The sequence below is a fragment of the Bos javanicus genome, chromosome 2 (assembly GCF_032452875.1).
Source record: "Bos javanicus breed banteng chromosome 2, ARS-OSU_banteng_1.0, whole genome shotgun sequence".
In the NCBI taxonomy this organism is placed as follows: Eukaryota; Metazoa; Chordata; class Mammalia; order Artiodactyla; family Bovidae; genus Bos; species Bos javanicus.
In genome coordinates, this window is record NC_083869.1 from 111,260,947 (window position 1) to 111,284,281 (window position 23,335).

The window sequence follows — 23,335 nt, forward strand, 5'->3', positions numbered from 1 at the left end:
CTGGGAGTTGGTGATGGACAGGGAGGCCTGGCGTGCTGCGATTCATGGGGTCGCAAAGAGTCAGACATGACTGAGCGACTGAACTGAACTGAACTGAATGCCAGAATGCAGAGATATTTCTAGGGGGGCCTTTTGATTTGTTTTGAGGAGACCTCTCTGGTGTTTAGGGAATTGGGTGGGTGGGAAATGCTGTCTGGCTTCCAGGCATTTTAGATGAGCGCAGTGGGGCAGAGCAACTGCTTCTTGTACGTACCTTCATTTCACTACATTTGTCATTCCTGCTGTTTCTGAGTTCTGAACCTCACTGGGGATTGTCTATTGGCAGAATAGACAACTTTTTTTTTTTTTTTTTCCTGAAATGGATGCCTTTCCACACAGACTCACTAGACTGTGATTTCTTCTTATTTTCATTTTAACATGTCTTCAGCCATCTTTTCACTTCCAGACCTGTGTTAAGTTATCATTAAGCTCCCTTTAATTTTCTTCACTGTTGCTGGTTCATGTCCACTTAAATTTTCTGGTTACCATTTTAACAAAAACTAAGGAGTTAATATATTCAACCTTTCATATAGAACTTTCTATGCTATTTATTTAATGAGCTATTCAAATCAACATAGTTTTCTGCTTATGAGACTAGGTTTTTAAAAATGAAAAACTGGGCTGTTGAGGCTCATGCTTATTCTTTTTCTTGTTTTGATTTTATTTTGGAGTATTGTTTTTTAATTAATATATATTTTATTGGAATATAGTTGCTTTACAATATTGTGTTAGTTTCTTTGTACAGCAAAGTGAATCAGTTATACCTACATATATATCCACTCTTTTTTAGAGTCGCTTCCCATTTAGGTCACCTACCGTAGAGCACTGAGTAGAGTCACCTGTGCTATACAGGAGGTTCTCATTAGTTTTCTGTTTTATATGTAGCAGTATATATATGTCAATCCCAGTTTCCCAGTTCATCCCACCCCTCATTCCCCTCTTGGTAACCATAAGTTGTTTTCTAGTCTGTGACTCTGTGACTTGCAAATAAGGTAATCTGAACTGTCTTTCTAGATTCTACATGTAAATGGTATTATATGATATTTGTCTTTTTCTTTCTGAATTACTTCACTCAGTATGACAAGCTCTAGGTCACTGCAAATGGCATTATCTTGTTACTTTCTTATGACTGGCTAATGTTCTGTTGCATATATATACCACATCTTCTTTAGCCATTCCTCTGTTGATGGACTTGTAGGTTGCTTCCATGTCTGGCTATTGTAAACAGTGCTGCAGTGAACACTGGGGTGCTTGCATCCTTTTGAATTCCGATTCTCTCTGGATATATGCCCAGGAGTGGGATTGCTGGGTCATAAGTTAGCTCTATTTTAGTTTTTTAAGGAACCTCCATGTTGTTCTTCATAGTGGCTGGATCAGTTCACATTCCCACCAACAGTGTAAGCGGGTTCCCTTTTCTCTACACTCTTCACACCCTCTCCAGCATTTATTGTTTGTGGATAGTTTGATGATGACCATTCTGACGAGTGGGAGATGATCCCTCACTATAGTTCTGATTTGCATTTATCTAATAACTAGTGATGTTGAGCATCTTTTCATGTGTTTATTGGCCATCTGTAGGTCTTTTTTTGGAGGAATGACTATTTAGATCTTCCACCCATTTTTTGATTGGGTTGTTTGTTTTCTTGATATTGAGTTGCATGACCTGCTTGTATATTTTGGAGATTAATCCTTTGTCAGTTGCTTCATGTGCAAATATTTTCTCCCATTCTGAGGGTTGTCTTTTCATTTTTCTTATGGTTTCGTTTGCTGTGCAATAGTTTTTAATTAGTTCCCATTTGTTTATTTTTGTTTTTATTTTCATTACTCTAGGCGGTAGATGATGTTTATTCTTTCTATTTATTTTCAATGAAGTGTGCATGCAGACTAAGTCGCTTTAGTCATGTCCAACTCTTTGTGATCCTATGGACTATAGCCCACCAGGCTCCTCTGTCCATGGGATTCTCCAAGCAAGAAGATTGGAGTGGATTGCCATGCCCTCCTCCAGGGAATCTTCCCAAATCCAGGGATAAAACCTGTCTCCTGTATTGCAGGTGTATTCTTTACTGCTGAGCCACTGGGGAAGCCCCCTTAATGAAGTATAGTTGATTTACCATATTGTGTTAATTTTTGATGTGCAGATAAGTGATTCAGTTGTGTGTGTGTGTGTGTGTGTGTGTGCATATATTCTTTTAGATCATGTTTATTCTCTATTTCATGGACTCTAGCCCAATTTTTTCTATGTGGGTGCTCCATTAAGGTTTTTCAACTGAGCTTTAACATTTAAGCTCCCCATTTTTCTTCCTGTTTCCCAATTTTATCTATCCTCACAAGTACAATTTCTCCTAAAATGGACTTACATCTGGAGAACCATTTGAATCTTCACTTTATGGCCTTTCTATTTTCTGTCTTAACTATGCACTTCTGCAGGATTTGAAAGAGGTGAGGAAATATGGTAAGTACTCTATCTAGAGAAATTCATTCTGTAACTTGTCTTCAGAGTGATAGTCCTCTTGGCTTATTTTCTTTCCGGGGGAAAGCATAACCTGGACATTTATCCCTTATCTCTTGCCTTGTTTGGTTCACTGGGAAACATAGGCTAGTTCATCTTGTTTGTTCTCTGGGTCGGGGGTGATGTCCTGTCTTCCCCATGGCTCTGAATATGTTGGGGAGCACCCCTGCATGACCACCCCTCCCCAACACACACATCCTAGTGTACTTTGGACATTTTTTCCCCTCAAAAGAAAATCAAATTGGTACTTTCATTTCATCTAAATAAAAATTATCAAGTGGAACACTGTGACACAGTCCTTAAATCCCATAGGCCGCATTTTTGGCAAATAGCTACGTCCTGTAACCATCATTCCCATAATGTCCAGCTTACTCATCCTCAAATGCATGGCTTTTTCTTGGCCCTGGAATGTTCCATCTCAATTAAATGTGGAGGACAAAAGTCATTCTTCTACACTGTGCATGGAAAAAAAGTCCATCATGGAGACTTTTCTCATTGAACTGCCGAAGAAGAAAAATTTGTGTTCTGCTGGGGTCTCCCAGTGACATGCCTGGTCCAACTTGGGAGGAAAGCTGGAAGATTCTTTTCTACTTCATACTGTGTACTTGGAAAAATTCATGGTCATGTCTTTTCTTTCTGTGCTTCAGTAATTAATAAAACCACCACAGTTAATTCACAACATCTATTCAAGATATTCTCACAGAATCAAATTTAACAAATCCATAATAAAACCCCTTTGGAATTAGACAATATAGTCAAAAGAACATTGATTTTGGGAGCCTGAGTTACACAACTTTGAATAATAACTCAGCATCATTCTCTATCTTTCTGTTTATCACTGTGGTAAAACGTGTAACATAAAATTTAGCATTTTAACCATTTTAAGTGAGCAATTCACATATTCACAAGGTTGAGCCAGTATTACCACTCTTCATTTACAGAACTTTTCATCATCCCAAACTGAAACTGTGCCCATTAGCATCATTCCCATTACCTGCCCTGCCCTCCAGTAACCCTTGTTCAGTGTTTTGTCTCTATGAATTGAATTGACCTATTCTAGGTACGCTGCCGTCTATGGGATTGCACAGAGACGGACATGACTGAAGCGACTCAGCAGCAGCAGCAGCAGCAGCAGCAGCATGTACAACAATTGTCCTTTCGTGTTTGTCTTATTTCACCCAGCTTTCAAGCTTCATCCATGTTGTAAAATGTGTCAGAATTTCATTCCTTTTAAAAGCTGGATTCACTATATGTATGAATGTACCACATTCTGTTTATTCATTCATCTGTTTATGGATATTTGGGCTGCTCCCATTTTTCAATTTTTTGGTGACTAATGCTATGTTGAACCGAGTCAGACACCAGTGGGTGACTGAACGACAACCACGCTGTATTGAACACTGGTGTACAATATCTGCTTGAGTTCCTGCTTTCACTTCTTTGGGATGTAACACCAGATTAGGAATTGTGGGACCAGAGGGTAGTTCTAAGCTTAAGGTGTTAAGGAATCATCAAAGTTTTCTGCAGCATCAGAATCATTTTATAGATGAGGAAAATGAGGCTTGAAGAGGTTACATTACTAGTGCAAGGTCACAGAGCTGATCTCTAAAGAGAGTTGTTAAATTTAGATAATTATGTGTGTAATAAGTCTAGATAGAACTTTCCATAAGTAGGCTCTCAATAAATATTTATTCTCTTCCCTTCTCCTTCCTGTTTACATTTACTCAAGACCCCACACTCTTTCATGTTCTTTACAGATCTTACAAAAACAAACAAACAAACAAAACCCCCCTGCATCTTGGCTAAAGTGCTTCAAGAAACTTCTTATCCTTTGGAAGTGCCAGCCCCTTTCAAACAACTCATGGGTTAATGACAAACCACCCATCTGTGTCCACAGTCTTTTGTGAAACTTTGGTGGCTGTAGTTAATTTGTAGTTTGGGATTCTTAAGGGTTATAGGACTGCTTTATCAATTGTTTTAATGTTGAATTTTCAGAAATGAAGATTGATCTGCCCTTTTCCCCTCCTCAAGCCCAAATACACAGGACGGAGGTAGTGAGATCACTCTGGGCTGAGCAGGAAGCAAAGGGTAGGGTGTGTGAAGTTGAATTTGAAGGCTCTGCTGAACTTTCTTTGTCCCAAGCTCTGCTCCTTGGGATCTGCCTTTAAACTTCACCTTCTGGCTGACAAGTGACCTTCCTCTGTCCTCACTCTTTAACACATGCCTGAAGGTTGGATACCGGACATGTAAGTTGACATGATTGGAAATTAAGCTGTCACTTCTCCCAGGAGTATTTAATCTGAAGCCTGAGTTCTGATAGTGAAATCAAAGGTATCGTATTATAGCAGTTCCAACAGGCTGGTGGGTGAGATGGTTGGCCTTCCATGATGACATGGAAATCGTGCCTCGTAGGGTAGCCGTTTTCCATATGAAACACTGAAGTTACCTGTAGTATGTCCTGACTTACTGAATAGAATTGGGTGAAGCTGCTAAGCAGAACAGTTTGGGAGAAGACAAAACCTCCGGCACCCTCGGTTTTTTGGGCCAGGAGGAAATCGATTTATTCCTGAAAAAGGAGATCACCAATCTAAAACACTCCCAGTCATGGAGGAGTTTGGACGTCAAGATGGTGAGGAGAGAAGGAGTTGCATTGCTTTTAGGATGGGGAGGAGAGAGGTAAACAAAAGCCTCGAGTCTCAGGCCCTGGAACACAGGAAAAACCGGTCCAGGAGGTGTAGTTCCCACTCTGTCCACAAGATGGTGCAGAAACTCCGCTCTCAGCCTCTCCTCCGAGGCGAGATTTGTAGTCTCAGCAAGACTCCTGGTGGACTGATAAATGAAGCCTTCACCGTGGCGAAGATACCTTCTGACATTTTAAGTATTCAGACTGAATGTTCAATTAGAAGTGGATGGAGTTCCTAATAAATTAAATGAAATTACGAATGTGTACAAGTGCCTCTGCGAGGGATCAGTGCCAGATGGAAGCGAAAGGAGAGACTGGACATAATTCTGGGTGGGGTGATGCAAAGCATCTCCCGTTCCCAGAGCGTCTTGAAGTCTAGCTGAGGATTCGATCCTTCATCACACTGGGCGTTTACTGCAGACGGCTCTGCTCTGGCGGCTGTGCCAAAAGTCCCCAGCCTGTGGAGAGCTTGCATCCTCTTGGGAAGACTAGACAAATTCGATAAAAAAAAAAAAAAAAATGGTGATACAATGGTATGATCACTCACCTAGAGCCAGGTATCTTGGAATGTGAAGTCAAGTGGGCCTTAGAAGGCATCACTACGAACAAAGCTAGTGGAGGTGATGGAATTCCAGTTGAGCTCTTTCAAATCCTGAAAGATGATGCTGTGAAAGTGTGCAATTAATATGCCAGCAAATTTGGAAAACTCAGCAGTGGCCACAGGACTGTAAAAGGTCAGTTTTCATTCCAATCCCAAAGAAAGGCAATGCCAAAGAATGCTCAAACTACCGCACGATTGCATTCATCTCACATGCTAGCAAAGTAATGATCAAAATTCTCTCCAAGCCAGGTTTCAACAATACGTGAACCGTGAACTTCCAGATGTTCAAACTGGTTTTAGAAAAGGCAGAGGAACTAGAGATCAAATCGCCAACATCTGCTGGATCATGGAAAAAGCAAGAGAATTCCAGTAAAACATCTATTTCTGCTTTATGGACTATGCCAAAGCCTTTGTGTGGATCACAATCAACTGTGGAAAATTCTGAAAGAGATGGGAATACCACACCACCTGACCTGCCTCTTGAGAAATTTGTATGCAGGTCAGGAAGCAACAGTTAGAACTGGACATGGAACAACAGATTGGTTCCAAATAGGAAAAGGAGTATGTCAAGGCTGTATATTGTCATCGTGCTTATTTAACTTCTATGCAGAGTACATCATGAGAAACGCCGGACTGGATGAAGCACAAGCGGGAATCAAGACTGCTGGGAGAAATATCAATAACCTCAGATATGTAGATGATACCACCCTTATGGCAAAGAGTGAAGAGGAACTAAAAAGCCTCTTGATGAAGATGAAAGAGGGGAGTGAAAAGTTGGCTTAAAGCTCAACATTCAGAAAACTAAGATCATGGCATCTGGTCCCATCACTTCATGGGAAATAGATGGGGAAACAGTGGAAACAGTGACAGACTTTATTTTTCTGGGCTCCAAAATCACTGCAGATGGTTACTACAGCCATGAAATTAAAAGATGCTTACTCCTTGGAAGAAAAGTTATGACCAACCTAGACAGCATATTAAAAAGCAGAGACATTACTTTATCGACAAAGGTCCATCTAGTCAAGGCTATGGTTTTTTCAGTGGTCATGTATGGATGTGAGAGTTGCACTATAAAGAAAGCTGAGCACTGAAGAATTGATGCTTTTGAACTGTGGTGTTGGAGAAGACTCTTGAGAGTCCCTTGGACTGCAAGGAGATCCAACCAGTCCATCCTAAAGGAAATCAGTCCTGAGTGTTCATTGGAGGGACTGATGTTGAAGCTGAAACTCCAATACACTGGCCACCTGATGCAAAGAACCAACTCATTGGAAAAGACCGTGATCCTGGGAAAGATTGAAGGCAGGAGGAGAAGGGGACAACAGAGGATGAGATGGTTGGATGGCATCACTGACTCAACGGACATGAGTTTGAATAAATTCTGGAAGTTGGTGATGGACAGGGAGGCCTGGCATGCTGCAGTCATGGGGTCACAAAGAGTTGGACACAACTGAGTGCGTGAACTGAAGTGAACTGATGTTAACAGTTAGTGGGGTAGGTGCCTCAGTACTCCGTTCCTCTCTTCCAAGAAGAACAGCTTTCTCTTTCATTGCTTTGCTCCCTCTCAAAGACAGATACAGATGTTTCCAGAGAAGACATATGACAAGGGTTGCCAGGTATAGCAATAAAAATAGAAAATATCCAAATTTGAAAAAAAAATATGGTGATAAACAAGCTAGATAAGAAAAATATGGTGATATGCACTGTGGGAAAAGTATTAAAATTGACAAAGGGAGGTGGAAGGCTGCAATTTTTAAATCATGTGGTCTCAGCAAAAGAGACACTGATGTATAGAACAGTCTTTTGGACTCTGTGGGAGAGGGAGAGGGTGGGAGGATTTGGGAGAATGGCATTGAAACATGTATAATATCATATATGAAATGAGTCGCCAGCTTGGGGCTGGTGCACTGGGACGACCCAGAGGGATGGTACGGGGAGGGAGGAGGGAGGAGGGTTCAGGATGGGGAACATGTGTATACCTGTGGCAGATTCATGTTGATATATGGCAAAACCAATAGAATATTGTAAAGTTAAAAAAATATAAAATTTAAAAAAAATTAAAAAATAAATCATGTGGTCTCTCTGAGAAGGTGACATTTGGATAAAACCTGAAAGACTGATGGGGCAAGCCATGGGGAATTTTCGCGGGAGATTGTTCTAGGCAGAGGGTACTGCAAAGGCAGACATCCTGAACTTGGGGGTGTGTTTGATTGGCCAGCATGGCTGCAGAGTGAAGGAAGAAGAGCAGTAGGATATGAGTCAGCAAGATACTGCTGGGGTAGACTAGGGGATTTCGAAGCAGATGGATCGTGTAAAACCTCGCTAAGAAATTACAGGAACTGTGGCTTTATTTTGGCTTTGATAGAAGCCACTGAGGATTCTGAATACAGAAGTGACAGGATTCTGACTCGTCTTATAAAAGGATCACCCTGGCTCCTGAACTGAGAAGGGGCTAGAGGGAGGAGCAGGGAGACCTGTTAGGAGACCACTGTGATGCTCTTGGTCAAGGGATGAGGGTGGCTTGGGCCATGGTGATAACAGATTTCGTATGTGTTTTGAGTCAATAGGATTTAATGGTAAACTGAAAGTGTGAGAGAAACAGAGGAGTCAAGGTGACTGCAAGGTTATCTCTCTGAGCAACTGGACAGATGGAATTGCCATAAACTGAGGTTGGTTGGGGGAGCAGGATTTGGGGGGAAAGATCAGGAGTTCACTTTTGGATGTGCTGAGTTTTGAGATGACTTGGAGATGTCCATGGGAAACGATTAACGTCTGTGAACCTGGAATTCAGGGGCGGGGGGGTCCGGACCAAGATTTAAATTCAGGGGAGGGGTCTGGGTAGGGGTGCAGGTATTTCAAGGTGTGGACCGGAGTGAGACTGGGCGGGAGGATGAAATCCAAGGACCGAGCCTGGCACACACCGGTGTTTAGAAGTTGGGGCACTGAGGCGGGGACACAGAGGGATGGGAGGACAAACCAGGGCGGCCGGAGGAGACATGACAGGCGTGGTGTCCTGGAAGCCAAGTGGGAGAAAGGGCAGAGGAGGGAGAGCTCTGCGTGGCAGCTGGGCCAGCATGCGAGGCAGCCTCCAGCAGGGCGGCTTTCTTAACCTCAGCTGCCGATGTTGGGGGCTGGAAATCCTTTGTTGGGGGGCTGTCCTCTGAGCTGAAAGATGTTTAGCAGCAGCCCCCAGCATCTCCCCACTAGATGCCAGTAGCACCTCCCTCCCAGTGGTGACAATAAAAAAAAAGTGTGTCCATCAGAGTGCATGTTTCTTTTTCTTTGTTCGTTTTGAAATAAAATATTTTTAATTGGAGCATAATTGCTTTACAATGTTGTGTTTCTGCTGTACAATAAAGTGGATCAGCCACACTTATACATGTGTCCCTCCCTCTTAGACCTTCCTTCCCTTCTCCTGCATCCGTCTAGATTATCACAGACCACCGAGCTGAGCTCCCTGGTACATGTATCTTTTTGAATTAGAGTTTTCCACTATTTACAATAGCCAAGACATGGAAGCAACCTATACATCCACTGATTGAGGAATGGATACAGAAGATGTGGTATGTATTTATATATACACAGTGGGACACTACTCAGCCATGAAAAAAAGAAAATAATGCCATTTTCAGCAACGTGGGTACTGGGTATTATTGTACTAAGTGAAGTAAGTCAGAAAGGTTTATCATATGATACAACTTATATGTAGAATGTAAAATAATGGAAACATATGAACTTATTTACAAAGCAAGAATAGACTCAGTTCAGTCGCTCAGTCGTGTCCAACTCTTTTCGACCCCATGACTTGCAGCACGCCAGGCCTCCCTGCTCATCACCAACTCCTGGAGTTTACTCAAACTCACAGATATAGAAAACAAATTTATGGTTACCAAAGGGGAAAGGTAGAGGGAGGGATAAATTAGGAGTTTGTGCTTAACAGGTACACAGTACTATATAAAATAGATTAACAGCAAGGACCTGCTGTATAGCACAGGGAGCTGTTATCACTATCTTGTAATAACCTAATGGAAAATATGAGAAAGAATATATACGTATGTGTATAACTGAATCATTTTGCTGTACAAACTAACATAACATTGTAAATTAACTATACCTGAATCACGAAAATGTGTCCAACATGTACTCCAGTATTTTTTGCAGCAATATTTACAACAGCCAGGACATGCAAGCAATAATCTAAGTGTCCATTGACAGATGAATGGATAAGGAAGATGTGGTACATATATACAATGGAGTATTACAGCCATAAAAAGGAACGAATTTGAGTCAGTGGTAGTGAAGTGAATGAACCAAGAGCTTGTTACAGAGAGTGAAATAAGTCAGAAAGAGAAAAAACAAATATCATGTATTAATGCATACATATGGAATCTAAAAAAATGGTACTGATGAGCCTATATGCAGGGAAAGAATGGAGACAAAGATGTACAAGATGGACATGTAGTTAAAGTGTGCGGAGGAGAGGGTGCGATGAACTGAGAAAGTAACGTTGACATGTGTACACTGTCTGTATAAAACAGATAGCTAGTGGAAACTGCTGTATAATACAGGGAGTCCAATCTGGTGCTCTGTGATGACCTGGGTGAACTGGGGGGAGTGGAGGGAGGCTCAAGAGGGAGGGGATACATATATATATATATATATATATAAAATTTTGACTGTTTTGCATTGTACAGCAGAAACCAACATTGTAAAGCAAATTTTCTCCAGTTAAAAAATAAATTAAAAAAAATGTGTCCAGACATTGTCACAAGTCTCCTGAGGCATAAAGTCCTGCGATTAAGAACCATCGCTCCAACTCAAGGTGTGAAGAGCTAATGTTTAGGGGAAGGAAGATCTCTCACCGAGTTGGGAGGAAGATATGGAAGAGCTGATCAACCTGAATTTGACTTTAGAGGTTGGGTTGAATACTGGCAGGGGTAATGGGACAGAGTGGGCCAGGGCGTCTCAGCTAGGGGACCATTCCTGATGCTTGACTACCGACTCTGTGGGGAGACTGACAACTTCCTTTGGAGTCATGGCAACAATCCTATCATTTCCACCGTCTCCGGCTTTTGGCACAAACATATTTTCATGACATCTTTCTTTCTCACAAAGAAAGGCTGGAGGTTAAAGGATTTTTTTTCCCTCTGAAACATGATTTAGGGAGTAGACAAAGCAATACATATTAAACCATTTAAAAGCTGTGATTGAAAAAGAAAACTACTCTTCCACAGCCCTCTGCTGCCTCTCCACCCCCAGCATCTTTCCAAAAGGATAAAAGAGAAGCTTGTCTTTCCCTTAGTTTCCAAATACCAGGTCAAATCGTTTTTCCCCTATTGGAACACACAATTAATTTGTTGCTTTGCTTAAATCTGACTCAAAACTCTCCTCCCCTCCAAGACACACACACACACCCCAGCCTAAATAAAAGTCTTTTTTTTTTTTTTTGAGCAGAAACTCCATGGATGCATTAAGACTTTTACTAAGCACCTGTCAGACTAATTATTTCCCCACTATTCTTTTTTTTTTTTTAATAGCCCTCATAGAAAAACTTTATTGGAAAGCAGGGAAAACTACCAAGATATGAATGAAGACAAAAAATAAAAAAAGTTCAGACATAAAGTGTACGACCTTGGTTTAAGTGGAAATGGAACCGTTTGGTGGTTTGTAGTTAGTGACCTATATTTTCACTTTGTGGCACTGCTGCTGCTACAGCTAAGCCGCTTCAGTCGTGTCTGACTCTGTGCGACCCCATAAACGCCAGCCCACCAGGCTCCTCTGTCCCTGGGATTCTCCAGGCAAGAATACTGGAATGGGTTGCTATTACCTTCTCCGAGGCATGCATGCTAAGTCGCTTCCGTTGTGTCTGATTCTATGCGACACTATGGACAGCAGCCCACCAGGCTCCTGTGTCCACAGGATTCTCTAGGCAAGAATACTGGAGTGGGTTCCCACTATTCTTTTACTAGACATTTAACCACTATGTTCCAAGGGTAAACTTACATTGCATTTACCAGATTCTCAACAGGAAAAGACTTCAGTGTGGAAAGGGGTAAGCAGGATTCCGCTTTGAGAGTGGAGAGGTTCAGATACAGCTCAAGATAATGGCTGGTTTAAGCAGGAAGTGTGAGGACTTTGGAAGGAGGGACTTTTTGCAGCACAGGAGCAGGAAAACTCCTGGATACTTAGAGGAAACGGGCTACTGGTATCACATTATCTTCTTGGAACTTGCTGGACAACTTCCCAAAGGCAAGTTCCAAGGATGATCACAAATGAGCAGATGATGTTCTGGTGTAGATTCTGTAAAGTTGGGTAAGGAAATGGCCTTTTCCCACAGTTCCCAAAGTTAGTCACCCATCACAATCATCATTTCAGTTCAGTTCAGTCACTCAGTCGTGTCCGACTCTTTTTGACCCCATGAATCGCAGCACACCAGGTCTCCCTGTCCATCACCAACTCCTGGAGTTCACTCAGACTCACTCAGTCAGTGATGCCATCCAGCCATCTCATCCTCTGTCATCCCTTTCTCCCCAATCCCTCCCAGAATCAGTCTTTTCCAGTGAGTCAACTCTTTGCATAAGGTGGCCAAAGTACTGGAGTTTCAGCTTTAGCATCACTCCTTCCAAATAAATCCCAGGGCTGATCTCCTTCAGAATGGACTGGTTGGATCTCGTTGCAGTCCAAGGGACTCTCAAGAGTCTTCTCCAACACCACAGTTCAAAAGCATCAATTCTTCGGTGCTCAGCCTTCTTCACAGTCCAACTCTCACATTCATACAGGACCACAGGAAAAACCATAGCCTTGACTAGACGGACCTTTGTTGGCAAAGTAATGTCTCTGCTTTTGAATATGCTATCTAGGTTGGTCATAACCTTCCTTCCAAGGAGTAAGCGTCTTTTAATTTCATGGCTGCAGTCACCATCTGCAGTGATTTTGGAGCCCAGAAAAATAAAGTCTGACACTGTTTCCACTGTTTCCCCATCTATTTCCCATGAAGTGATGGGACTGGATGCCATGATCTTCATTTTCTGAATGTTGAGCTGTAAGCCAACTTTTTCACTCTTCACTTTCACATCCATCATGAGGCTTTTTAGTTCCTCTTCACTTTCTGCCATAAGGGTGGTGTCATCTGCATATCTGAGGTTATTGATATTTCTCCCGGCAATCCTGATTCCAGCTTGTGTTTCTTCCAGTCCAGTGTTTCTCATGATGTACTCTGCATATACATTAAATAAGCAGGGTGACAATATACAGCCTTGACGAACTCCTTTTCCTATTTGGAACCAGTCTGTTGTTCCATGTCCAGTTCTAACTGTTGCTTCCTGACCTGCATATAGGTTTCTCAAGAGGCAGGTCAGGTGGTCTGGTATTCCCATCTCTTTCAGAATTTCCCACAGTTTATTGTGATACACACAGTCAAAGGCTTTGGCATAGTCAATAAAGCAGAAATAGATGTTTTTCTGGAACTCTCTTGCTTTTTCCATGATCCAGCGGATGTTGGCAAGATGCTTAAAACCATGGGGCCCCACCCCTGGGGTCCCAGTAAGTCTGTGTGGGGTAAGTTCACGGCATCCGTAGTTCCCGTATGTTTCTCAGATGATTCTGACCAGCCCTGGACTCCCCATTGGCATTTGGGAATTATTTGCCCAATTTTAATAGAAATGAAGACATTGTAGGTCTTAGACAAGGGAGAGGTTCTTTAACTCTGTGACCCTGACTTCTCCATGTTTTAAAAGTCAACAAATTGATATCTAAATGAAGATGTTAATATCATAGCAGATATATAGCTGAGAAAAATGGCTTTTGATTTTTTTGTTTGTTTTAGGGAGATTCCTGTTGAACATCTGGCAAACTTTTTCATTCCTCTCTCTTTTTTTTTTAAATTCTTCCAGTTCATCTTGGCCATGAACCCTACCATTTAGCACTATTGTACTTTGGCCAGTGATACCCTGGCAGGGCTTCCCCAGTGGTTCAGCAGTAAAGAACCTGCCTGCAATGCAGGAGATGCAAAAGATGGCGGTTTGATCCTTGGGTTGGGAAGATCCCCTGGAGGAGGGCATGGCAACCCACTTCAGTATTCTTGCCTGGAGGATCCAGTGGAAAGAGGATCCCAGCAATCTACAGTCCTACAGTTCAGAGGTTTGTAAAGAGTTGGACATGACTGAAGTGACTGAGTCACTCACACACACACACACACACACACACTCACATGCATGCCCTGACATAGGCAGCTGCGATGAGATTCTGCTGGCCAAAGTTGTTTATACGTGTTGGTAGGAATTTGTCAACATAGTTTATACATCTTGGTGTGCAATCAGCTGAAATGATGGACTTCATACCTTCTCTCTTTTGAGGTCTCCGTCTCAAAAAACTCATCCCTCACGTCCTCTTGGCAAGCTTGGCTGTATAACTCCATCATCAGGGATGGGGAAAGGCAAACGTTTCCTAATGAATGGCCACTGTCATGCCATCCCTTTTTCATTAGTCATGATGCAAAGTCCCACTCAGCTGGCAGGGTTTTACTTCACTGCCTTGTGTCTGCCATCCCTATTTTTATGGTCACATCCCAGCACCAAATGAAGTGATCTTTTTCTATGAGCAGAGGAAAGAACATGACTGATGGAAGACCACTCTTCAGAGATCCTCATTTACTCTGAAACCATAAACATACAATGATGTGAACTATTTAAGGAGTGTCTCCTCTGTAGGATGTGAAAGGCTCCCTGCAAAGTCCTAACTAGCCTTGATCAAAGAGTTGAAAGCAGAAGTCTACCTGTGTCCATTTAATTTCTTTCCCCACCGTCAGCAGGGGTCCTTTCTTCTTTCCCAGGTGGAGTAATATTTGCAAAATGGCTCATTCTCTGTAAAGAGAGACGGTTCACTTACAAGGCATCTTCAGAGATGAATAAACATAATGATAATATTATTTCTGTTAGCACTTATCAGCAACTAAACACTCCACTAAGCCTAATCTCATTTAATTTTCACAACAATCTTGAGGGAGTTATTAACATTATGGTAATTTTACAGATAAGTAAGATTGAGGCTCAGAAGGGTTAAGAAACTTACAAGAAGAGGGTGTTGAGAGGCAGAGCTAGGCTTGGAACCAGGTCTGCTTGATTCTTGACTTCATGTTTTTTAAACGTCTTTGCTACATTGCCCTCTGTGGGCTTTGGATATGATCTCTGCATCGTGGAGGCACTGGATCCAGAAGCAGTCTGGCCAACGTGGATTCTTGTACATCTTTCCAAGAACACCATCTGTATGTGAAGGCTGCTGACCTCAACTTGAGGGCAATAGCTCCCACTGTGGGGAATCATGAAAGTGAATTTAAAGTATTAGTTGCTCAGTCATGTCTGACTCTTTGCAACCGCATGGACTGTGGCCTGCCAGGCTCCTCTGTCCATGGAATTCTCCAGTCAAGAATACTGGAGTGGGTAGCTATTCCTTCTCCAGGGGATCTTCCAGACCCAGGGATCAAACCTGCATCTGCCTGCATTGCAGGCAGATTCTTTTCTGTCTGAGCCACCAGGGAAGCCTGCTTTATTGCGATATAAATGAATAAATGACCTGTCTTGCTGCTTATCGTCTAATCATCCCAGGAAATCAAGTTGAGGATTAAATCCTGAATTCACCAATATTATTAGTTGTTGCCATCAAGGGTGTTAGCCCATTAAGTAGCATCAAGGCCCTACTATGTCACTGATTTTTTAATTATCAGCTAAAGAGAGCAAGACTAGCTCCATGAATCTGTGCTGTCCTAATTGCCAATCAAGTTGCTTTCAGACAGTATGCTCTGTATATTCTGGAGACTTTAAATTGCCACCAGAAATTTTATGATCAGGCAGGAAACTTCGAGACATCTTTAAAGGATGTTATTTTCCTGGCAGTGTTATTTCCACTAATGAGCCCCGAGGGCAGGGCGACCTTGTCTTTCTCCTTCAAAACACCTCTCCATCCTTCTCTGTCTGCTATTTATGTTGCCACAAGGGCTGTCTTCACCAGGTGTCTGTTTCGCTGAAATGTCTTCTTGAATTCAAGCAATTTATTTTCACTTAGAAAAGAAGCAATGCCTCGGGCTCAAGAAGATGCATTTGCAGTATCATGAGCTGTCTCCAGTGTGCGCTTGCCTGGGGGTCTGTTCTCACTGCGGAGGTGTACTCAGGCTGCTGGTCCACCTGTCATATCCGTGGTCATCGTGGTGCAGGTGGGTGGGTGCAACTCCCTGGGGAGTGAGAGTGAGTGTGAACAAGTTGAAGAGACCGGGTTTCTGTTTTAGGGAGTTTACAATCTGTTATGAAGGAAAAGCAAAGTGTACAAATAAACACAAAACAAGGGAGACTATAATGGATGTCTTAAGAAAGCTTTCCAGCAAAGCGCTACAGAAATTAAGAGGCAGAAAGGGTCCTTTCATGGACACCAACTTGGTCTTCAGGTGTATTGCAGGAGCCCACGGTTACTCCAGCATGATACTAAATACCCTGCTTCTGCTGCTGCTGCTAAGTCGCTTCAGTCATGTCTGACTCTGTGCGACCCCATGGACTTATGCCTACCAGGCTTCTCTGTCCATGGGATTCTCCAGGGAAGAACACTGGAGTGGGTTTCCTTCTCCAATGCATGGAAGTGGAAAGTGAAAGTGAAGTCGCTCAGTCATGTCCAACTCTTAGCGACCCCATGGACTGCAGCCTACCAGGCTCCTCCATCCATGGGATTTTCCGGGCAGCGGTGCTAGAGTGGGGTGCCATTGCCTTCTCTCACTAAATACCCTACCTACCCTCAACTTGGGGCTTCCCTGGTGGCTCAGACAGGAAAGGATCTGCCTGCATGCAGGAGACCCAGGTTCGGTCCCTGGGTATGGAAGATCCCTGGAGAAGGGAATGGTGACCCACTCCAGTATTCTTGCTTAGAAGAATTCCATGGACAGAGGAGCCTGGCAAACTACAGTCCAGGAGGTCGAAAAGAGTCAGATATGACTGAATGAGTAACACTTTTGCTTTCACCCTCAACTTAGTTTGATTCTAATTTTTTCCTACCAGTGATCCTATGTTGAAAAACTTGATGGTAGCTATTGCAAATACCATTTTTCTAGATTCCATATATATGTGTGTTAATATACAATATTTGATTTTCTCTTTCTGACTTACTTCACTCTGTATAACAGGTTCTAGCTTTATTCACCTCACTACGACTACCTCAAATTTGTTCCTTTTTATGGATGAGTAATATTCCATTGTATACATGTAGCACATCTTTATCCATTCGTCAATGAACATCTAGGTTATTTAAGACATCTAGCCATGTCCTGGTTATTGTAAATAGTGCTGCAATGAACATTGGCATTTACGTGTCTTTTGAATTATGGTTTTCTTAAGGTATATGCCTGGTAGTGGGATTGCGGGGTCATATGGTAGTTTTTTTAAGGAATCTCCACACTGTTCTGCATAGTGGCTGCATCAGTTTGCATTCCCACCAACAGTGCAAGAGGGCTCCCTTTTCTCCACACCCTCTCCAGCATTTATTGTTTTGTAGACTTTCTGATGATGGCCATTCTGACCAGTGTAAGGTGATACCTCATCTAGTTTTGATTTGCATTTCTCTAATAATGATCTTCCCTGGTGGCTCAGACGGTAAAGCATCTGCCTACAATGCGGAAGACCTGGGTTCAATCCCTGGGTCAGGAAGATCTCCTGGAGAAGGAAATGGCAATCCACTCCAGTATTCTTGCTTGGAAAATCCCATGGACGGAGGAACCTGGTTAGGCTACAGTCCATGGGGTCGCAAAGAGTTGGATATGACTGAGCGACTTCACTCACTCAATAATGAGTGATGTTGAACATCTTTTCATGTGTTTATTGGCCATATGTATGTCTTCTTTGGAGAGATGAATGTGTAGTTCTTCTGCCCATTTTTTGATTGGGTTGTTTGTTTTTCTGATATTGAGTTGCATGAACTGATTGTATATTTTGGAGATTAATCCTTTGTCAGTTGCTTCATTTGCAATTATTTCCTCCTCCAGCAAGTTTTTAAACCACCCAGCAAATCAGGTAAAAACACCTGACTACTCTGTGTAGGTTACGTCCTGTAGTGAGGCTGGAGGTTCCTTTCCCTCCATCACCCTGTCTCCATCCCTCATTAAGAACCACTCTCAATTGGCTTCCATGTCCCCTTCTGTACTGTTATCCTCCCCCTTCTCTGCATTCTTGGGGATTTCAGTATTTTCTGTGTGGATCACAATAAACTGTGGAAAATTCTTCAAGAGATGGGAATACCAGACCACCTGACCTGCCTCTTGAGAAACCTATATGCAGGTCAGGAAGCAACAGTTAGAACTGGACATGGAACAACAGACTGGTTCCAAATAGGAGAAGGAGTACGTCAAGGCTGTATATTGTCACCCTGCTTATTTAACTTATATGCAGAGTAGATCATGAGAAACACTGGGCTGGAGGAAGCACAAGCTGGAATCAAGATGGCTGGGAGAAATATCAATAACCTCAGATATGCAGATGACACCACCCTTATGGCAGAAAGTGAAGAGGAACTAAAAAGCCTCTTGATGAAAGTGAAAGAAGAGAGTGAAAAAGTTGGCTTAAAGCTCAACATTCAGAAAACTAAGATCATGGCATCTGGTCCCATCACTTCATGGGAAATAGATGGGGAAACAGTGGAACCAGTGTCAGACTTTATTTTGGGGGGCTGCAAAATCACTGCAGATGGTGATTGCAGCCATGAAATTAAAAGACGCTTACTCCTTGGAAGGAAGGTTATGACCAACCTAGATAGCATATTCAAAAGCAGAGACATTACTTTGCCAACAAAGGTCTGTCTAGTCAAGGCTATGGTTTTTCCAGTGGTCATGTATGGATGGATGTGAGAGTTGGACTGTGAAGAAGGCTGAGCACCGAAGAATTGATGCTTTTGAACTGTGGTGTTGGAGAAGACTCTTGAGAGTCCCTTGGACTGCAAGGAGATCCAACCAGTCCATCCTAAAGGAGACAAGTCCTGGATGTTCATTGGAAGGACTGATCTTGAGGCTGAAACTCCAACATTTTGGCCACCTGATGTGAAGAGTTGACTCATTGTAAAAGACTTGGATGCTGGGAGGGATTGGGGGCAGGAGGAGAAGGGGACGACAGAGGATGAGATGGCTGGATGGCATCACTGACTTGATGGACATGAGTTTGAGTGAACTCTGGGAGTTGGTGATGGACAGGGAGGCCTGTGTGCTGCAATTCATGGGGTCTCAAAGAGTCAGACACGACTGAGCAACTGAACCGAACTGAACTGAACTGAACTGAATGGCTCAGAAGGTAAAGAATCTGCTGTTAATGCAGGAGACCTGGGTTCAGTACCTGGATTGGGAAAATCCCCTGGAGAAGGGAATGGCAACCCACTCCAGTATTTTTGCCTGGATAATCCAATGGACAGAGGAGCCTGGTGGGCTACAGTCCATGGGTCAAAAAGAGTTGGACATGATCGAGTGGCTAACAGTTTCACTTTCAAGACTATCTGCAGTAGTGGTAATGAAATGGAGCGGGACCCTATGGTCCTTCCCCCTGCTTTCCCTCCCCTCTGGCCACGTCCTCCACCTGCTTTTGTCTGTGGAAAAACTTTAGCCAAAGACTAAGTTTAACTAGCCAAAGACTAAGTTATGAGGGCTTCCCTCATAGCTCAGTTGTTAAATCATCTGCCTGCAATGAAGGAGACTTGGGTTCCATTCCTGGGTTGGGAAGATCCTCTGGAGAAGGAAATGGAAACCCACTTGGTATTCTTGCCTGGAGAATCCCCTGGACAGAGGAGCCTGGCAGGCTACAGTCCATGGGATCGCAAGAGTTGGACACGACTTAGCGACTAAACCACCACCGCCAAGTTTAATTCAGAGAAGTGAGAAAATGCAGAAACAAAGGAAAACAGTCAAAGGAGACCGGATAATAATTTAGTCATTAAGCGTGGTCAAGGACCTTTAGTTTCTTCTCAAGGACTATAGATAATATTCTGAGCCATATCCTGTGAGCTGTCTTGTAGAGTCTGCAACACCCAGCAGGTGGAAGAAGTTAACTACATGATGACCGGACTGTGGCCATGACATAAGATGCCACAATTCCAAGAATTGGCCTCAAGGAAATGGGAACAAGTTGACCCTGGAAGTGAAGGTTAATTGTACTTAAAACAATCAAGATGACGCTGGTCAGATCACCGATGAACAATTTGAAGATGACTGTCAGAGCTAACTGTGCTATTTCTGCATGGAGCCCCCTCCCTCAGCCTATAAAAGCTCTTGCCCATTGGTTGTTACTGAGGGGAGTCAGTCTTTGGACTGGAGTCCCCCATCACTCCCAGGGTTGCTGGCATCCAAAATAAAGCAAACTCTCCTTTCGACCAACTTTGACTCTTTAATGGTATTTGAGCAGGGAGCAACCAGACCCCCTGCTTTTGGTGACAATGAGTCTTTTGGGGGTTAAAATATAGTCCAAGGCTGTTTCAACCCAGAAGTCCCTTTGAGTCCATGGTTCTTTAAAAGTTTCTCTTGACACTTTCCTCCCTCATGCCTAAGGGTGTGACAAAGTGGCCTGACATTCCTCTTCCCCCTCTTTTTTTTTTTTAATTAGATTTTTTTAAACTGCTTTGTTGGTACACAAAAAATTGCACAGATTGCTGCTGCTGCTGCTAAGTCACGTCAGTCATGTCTGACTCTGTGAGACCCCATAGACGGCAGCCCACAGGCTCCCCGTCCCTGGGATTCTCCAAGCAAGAACACTGGAGTGGGTTGGCATTTCCTTCTCCAATGCATGAAAGTGAAAAGTGAAAGTGAAGTTGCTCAGTCGTGTCCGACTCCTAGCAACCCCATGAACTGCAGTGCACTAGGCTCCTCCGTCCATGGGATTTTCCAGGCAAGGGTACTGGAGTGGGATGCCATTGCCTTCTCCATTGCACAGATTAAATGTGTGCAATTTAGTGAGTATAAAACTCACTTTATGGAGATAAATATAAAGACAGGTATGGAATACGGTACTAGTGAAATGTTGCTGCTATTTAGTTGCCCAAAATGTGTCTGACTGTTTTGTGACACTATGGACTGTAGCCCACCAGGCTCCTCTGTCCATGGGATTCCCCAGGCAAGAATACTGGAGAGGACTGCTATTTCCTTCTCTAGGGGATCTTCTCGACCCAGGGCTCAAACCCTAGTCTTTTGCATTGGCAGGCATGTTCTTTATCACTGAGTCACCAGGGAAGCCCACTAGTATAATAGTTGTATGTTAATTGCTCTTGATTTTAGTGTAAAAGTTAAAAAAAGAATTAAGGATGTCTCTAACTTCGCAAGGGCTTCCCTGGTGGCTCAGATGGTAAAAATTCCTCCTGCAATGTGGAAGACTTCTGTTTGATCCATGGGGTGGGAAGATCCCCTGGAGGAGGGCATGGCAACCCTCTCCAGTATTCTTGCCTGGAGAATAATCATGGATAGAGGAGCCTGGCGGGCTACAGTCCGTGGAGTCACAGAGTCAGATAAGACTGAGTGAGTCAGCACAGCACAGCAAAGCACATAACTTCACAAATTAGTTAATGGATAAGCAGAACAACAAGACGTAGAGTAAGACATCCATCTCCCTCTCCCTTTGTTATTCAGATCTGCCCAGCCCATGTTCACTGGATGAGGACACACTCTCGCTGGAGTAAAAGAACCTTTCAGCTTTGTCTTTGGAACTAGTCCACTTTCATCTTTTATTAAATAGATTACAAATAAAAGGAAAAAGATCAAGAAGGGGGGATGAGAAAACAAAACAAACCAAAGAAAACAAGACAACACAAGACAAATCAACGATCATCTCTTGATGTAGCCTGTCTTTATTTCTGGCCCTATGGCTCAAACCTTAATTTAAGGGATTTTTTAAAGACTTAAAATAAACCTCTTTGTTGTAAGATTAAAGAGAATTTCCCATATAAAATAAAATTAAATGCTCAGATTAAAGAAAGCAACACTGCTGGCCAGCTTCCCTCATGAGCTACACAGTCGACATCTTTGAACCCCAGGATTTCAGATGGAACGGCTGCTGAAAACTCTCATCTTTTCAAGCCCTGTTTCTGCAGGGAGGCCAAGGGCCTTGGGGAATCCAGAGGGCACCTGTCTGGCGGGTGGGGGGCACTTTGGCCTCTCGCACTGGGTATGTGTCTGCTCACTCGCCAAGCCGTGTCCAACTCTTTGCGACTATATGGACTGTGGCCCGCCAGGTTCCTCTGTCCATGAGATTTCCCAGACAAGAATGCTGGAGTGGGCTGCTATTTTCTTCTCCAAGGGGTCTTCCCGACCCAGGGATCGAACCCACATCTCCTGCATCTCTTGCATTGCAGCTGAATTCTTTAGTGCTGTGCCGCCTGGATACAGTCACTTGCACTGGATATAGTCACTTTGCTTTTGATATCTGGGAGACCCGAGGCCAGCCTGTGTCTCACACAAACAACTCACCTTTGCAACGGACCAAGTGCTTCTGCTCTTGCTTTCCCTTCTGATCCTCGAAGGTAGACTCAATTGTTTGGGAGCCTGGCACCTGTGTCCCGAAGTTCAGGAGAGCTTTCAAGCCTTGTCTTGAAGCCACGACAACATGGCCTTCAATGGAAATCAGGCTGAATTTGACTAAAATGAAGATTTTTAGATTTGGAAGCCTTGTTTATCCACGAGGGCTCCAATTTAAAAAATGGGGCCAGTCAGTAGACATCTTCTGATCTCAAGAAGCACACACATATTATAAGCTCTGGGTCACTCACCTTCCCACGGCGTCCTCAGTGTTCCCAGAACCTCTGGTGCTCTTAGCAAGCCTTCAGGAAAACCACTTCCTCTGGATGTCTGCCCCCTGTCTCCCGCTTGTGCTTGTGACAGTCTTCCCAGCTGCCCTTTTACAGGGCTCCCACTATTAGTCATTGTCCCCACTGCTCGCCCCTCCCTCTACCTGCACCCTCAGTAACCTGACCTTGCCCACCCTCCTCTTAAAGCGGGAACACAGAAGTGGACAAGCACTCATCTCAGGGATGCTATTGTGGGGCTCTCAGTGGCTCTGAGTGCTTCATTCAAGGAAGACGTCAGCTTTTTTTTTTTTTTTTAAGATTTTTTTGATGTGGATAATTTAAAAAATCTTTATTGAATTTGTTACAATATTGCTTTTGTTTTTATGTTTTGGCCCCAAGGCATGTGGGATCTTAGTTCCCCAACCAGGGAGAGAGCCACCATGCTCTGCATTGGAAGGCTAATTCCCAACCTCTGGACTGCCAGGAAAGTCCTGTGGAGGATATCAGCTTTGATCATCCCTCTTTCAGAAAAATGCTTCAAAAGGCAGCCTTTTCACAGAGCCCGGCTATCCTGCGTCACAGCCTGGGAGCCATTTCCCTGGGACCAGAGGAAGGCCCCTCCCTACAAAGTACTGACCTTCTCTTTAAAGCTAATATGTGCCTCTGACTCTCTGCAACCTTGAACTTTCATCGTTATCTTCTTTGGCTGACCATCTGTAGCTCACTC

General features: G+C 43.3%; 1 long non-coding RNA gene across 1 annotated transcript in view; it reads right to left on the reverse strand.

Moving 5' to 3' along the window:
* Nucleotides 1-22,837, reverse strand: part of LOC133229704 (uncharacterized) — a 28,553-nt gene extending 5,716 nt beyond the window's left edge. Inside the window, exon 1 of the long non-coding RNA XR_009730622.1 lies at nt 22,591-22,837. This is a non-coding gene — a long non-coding RNA (uncharacterized LOC133229704). The remainder of the gene's footprint in view (nt 1-22,590) is intronic.
* Between the last annotated feature and the right edge of the window lie 498 nt (nt 22,838-23,335).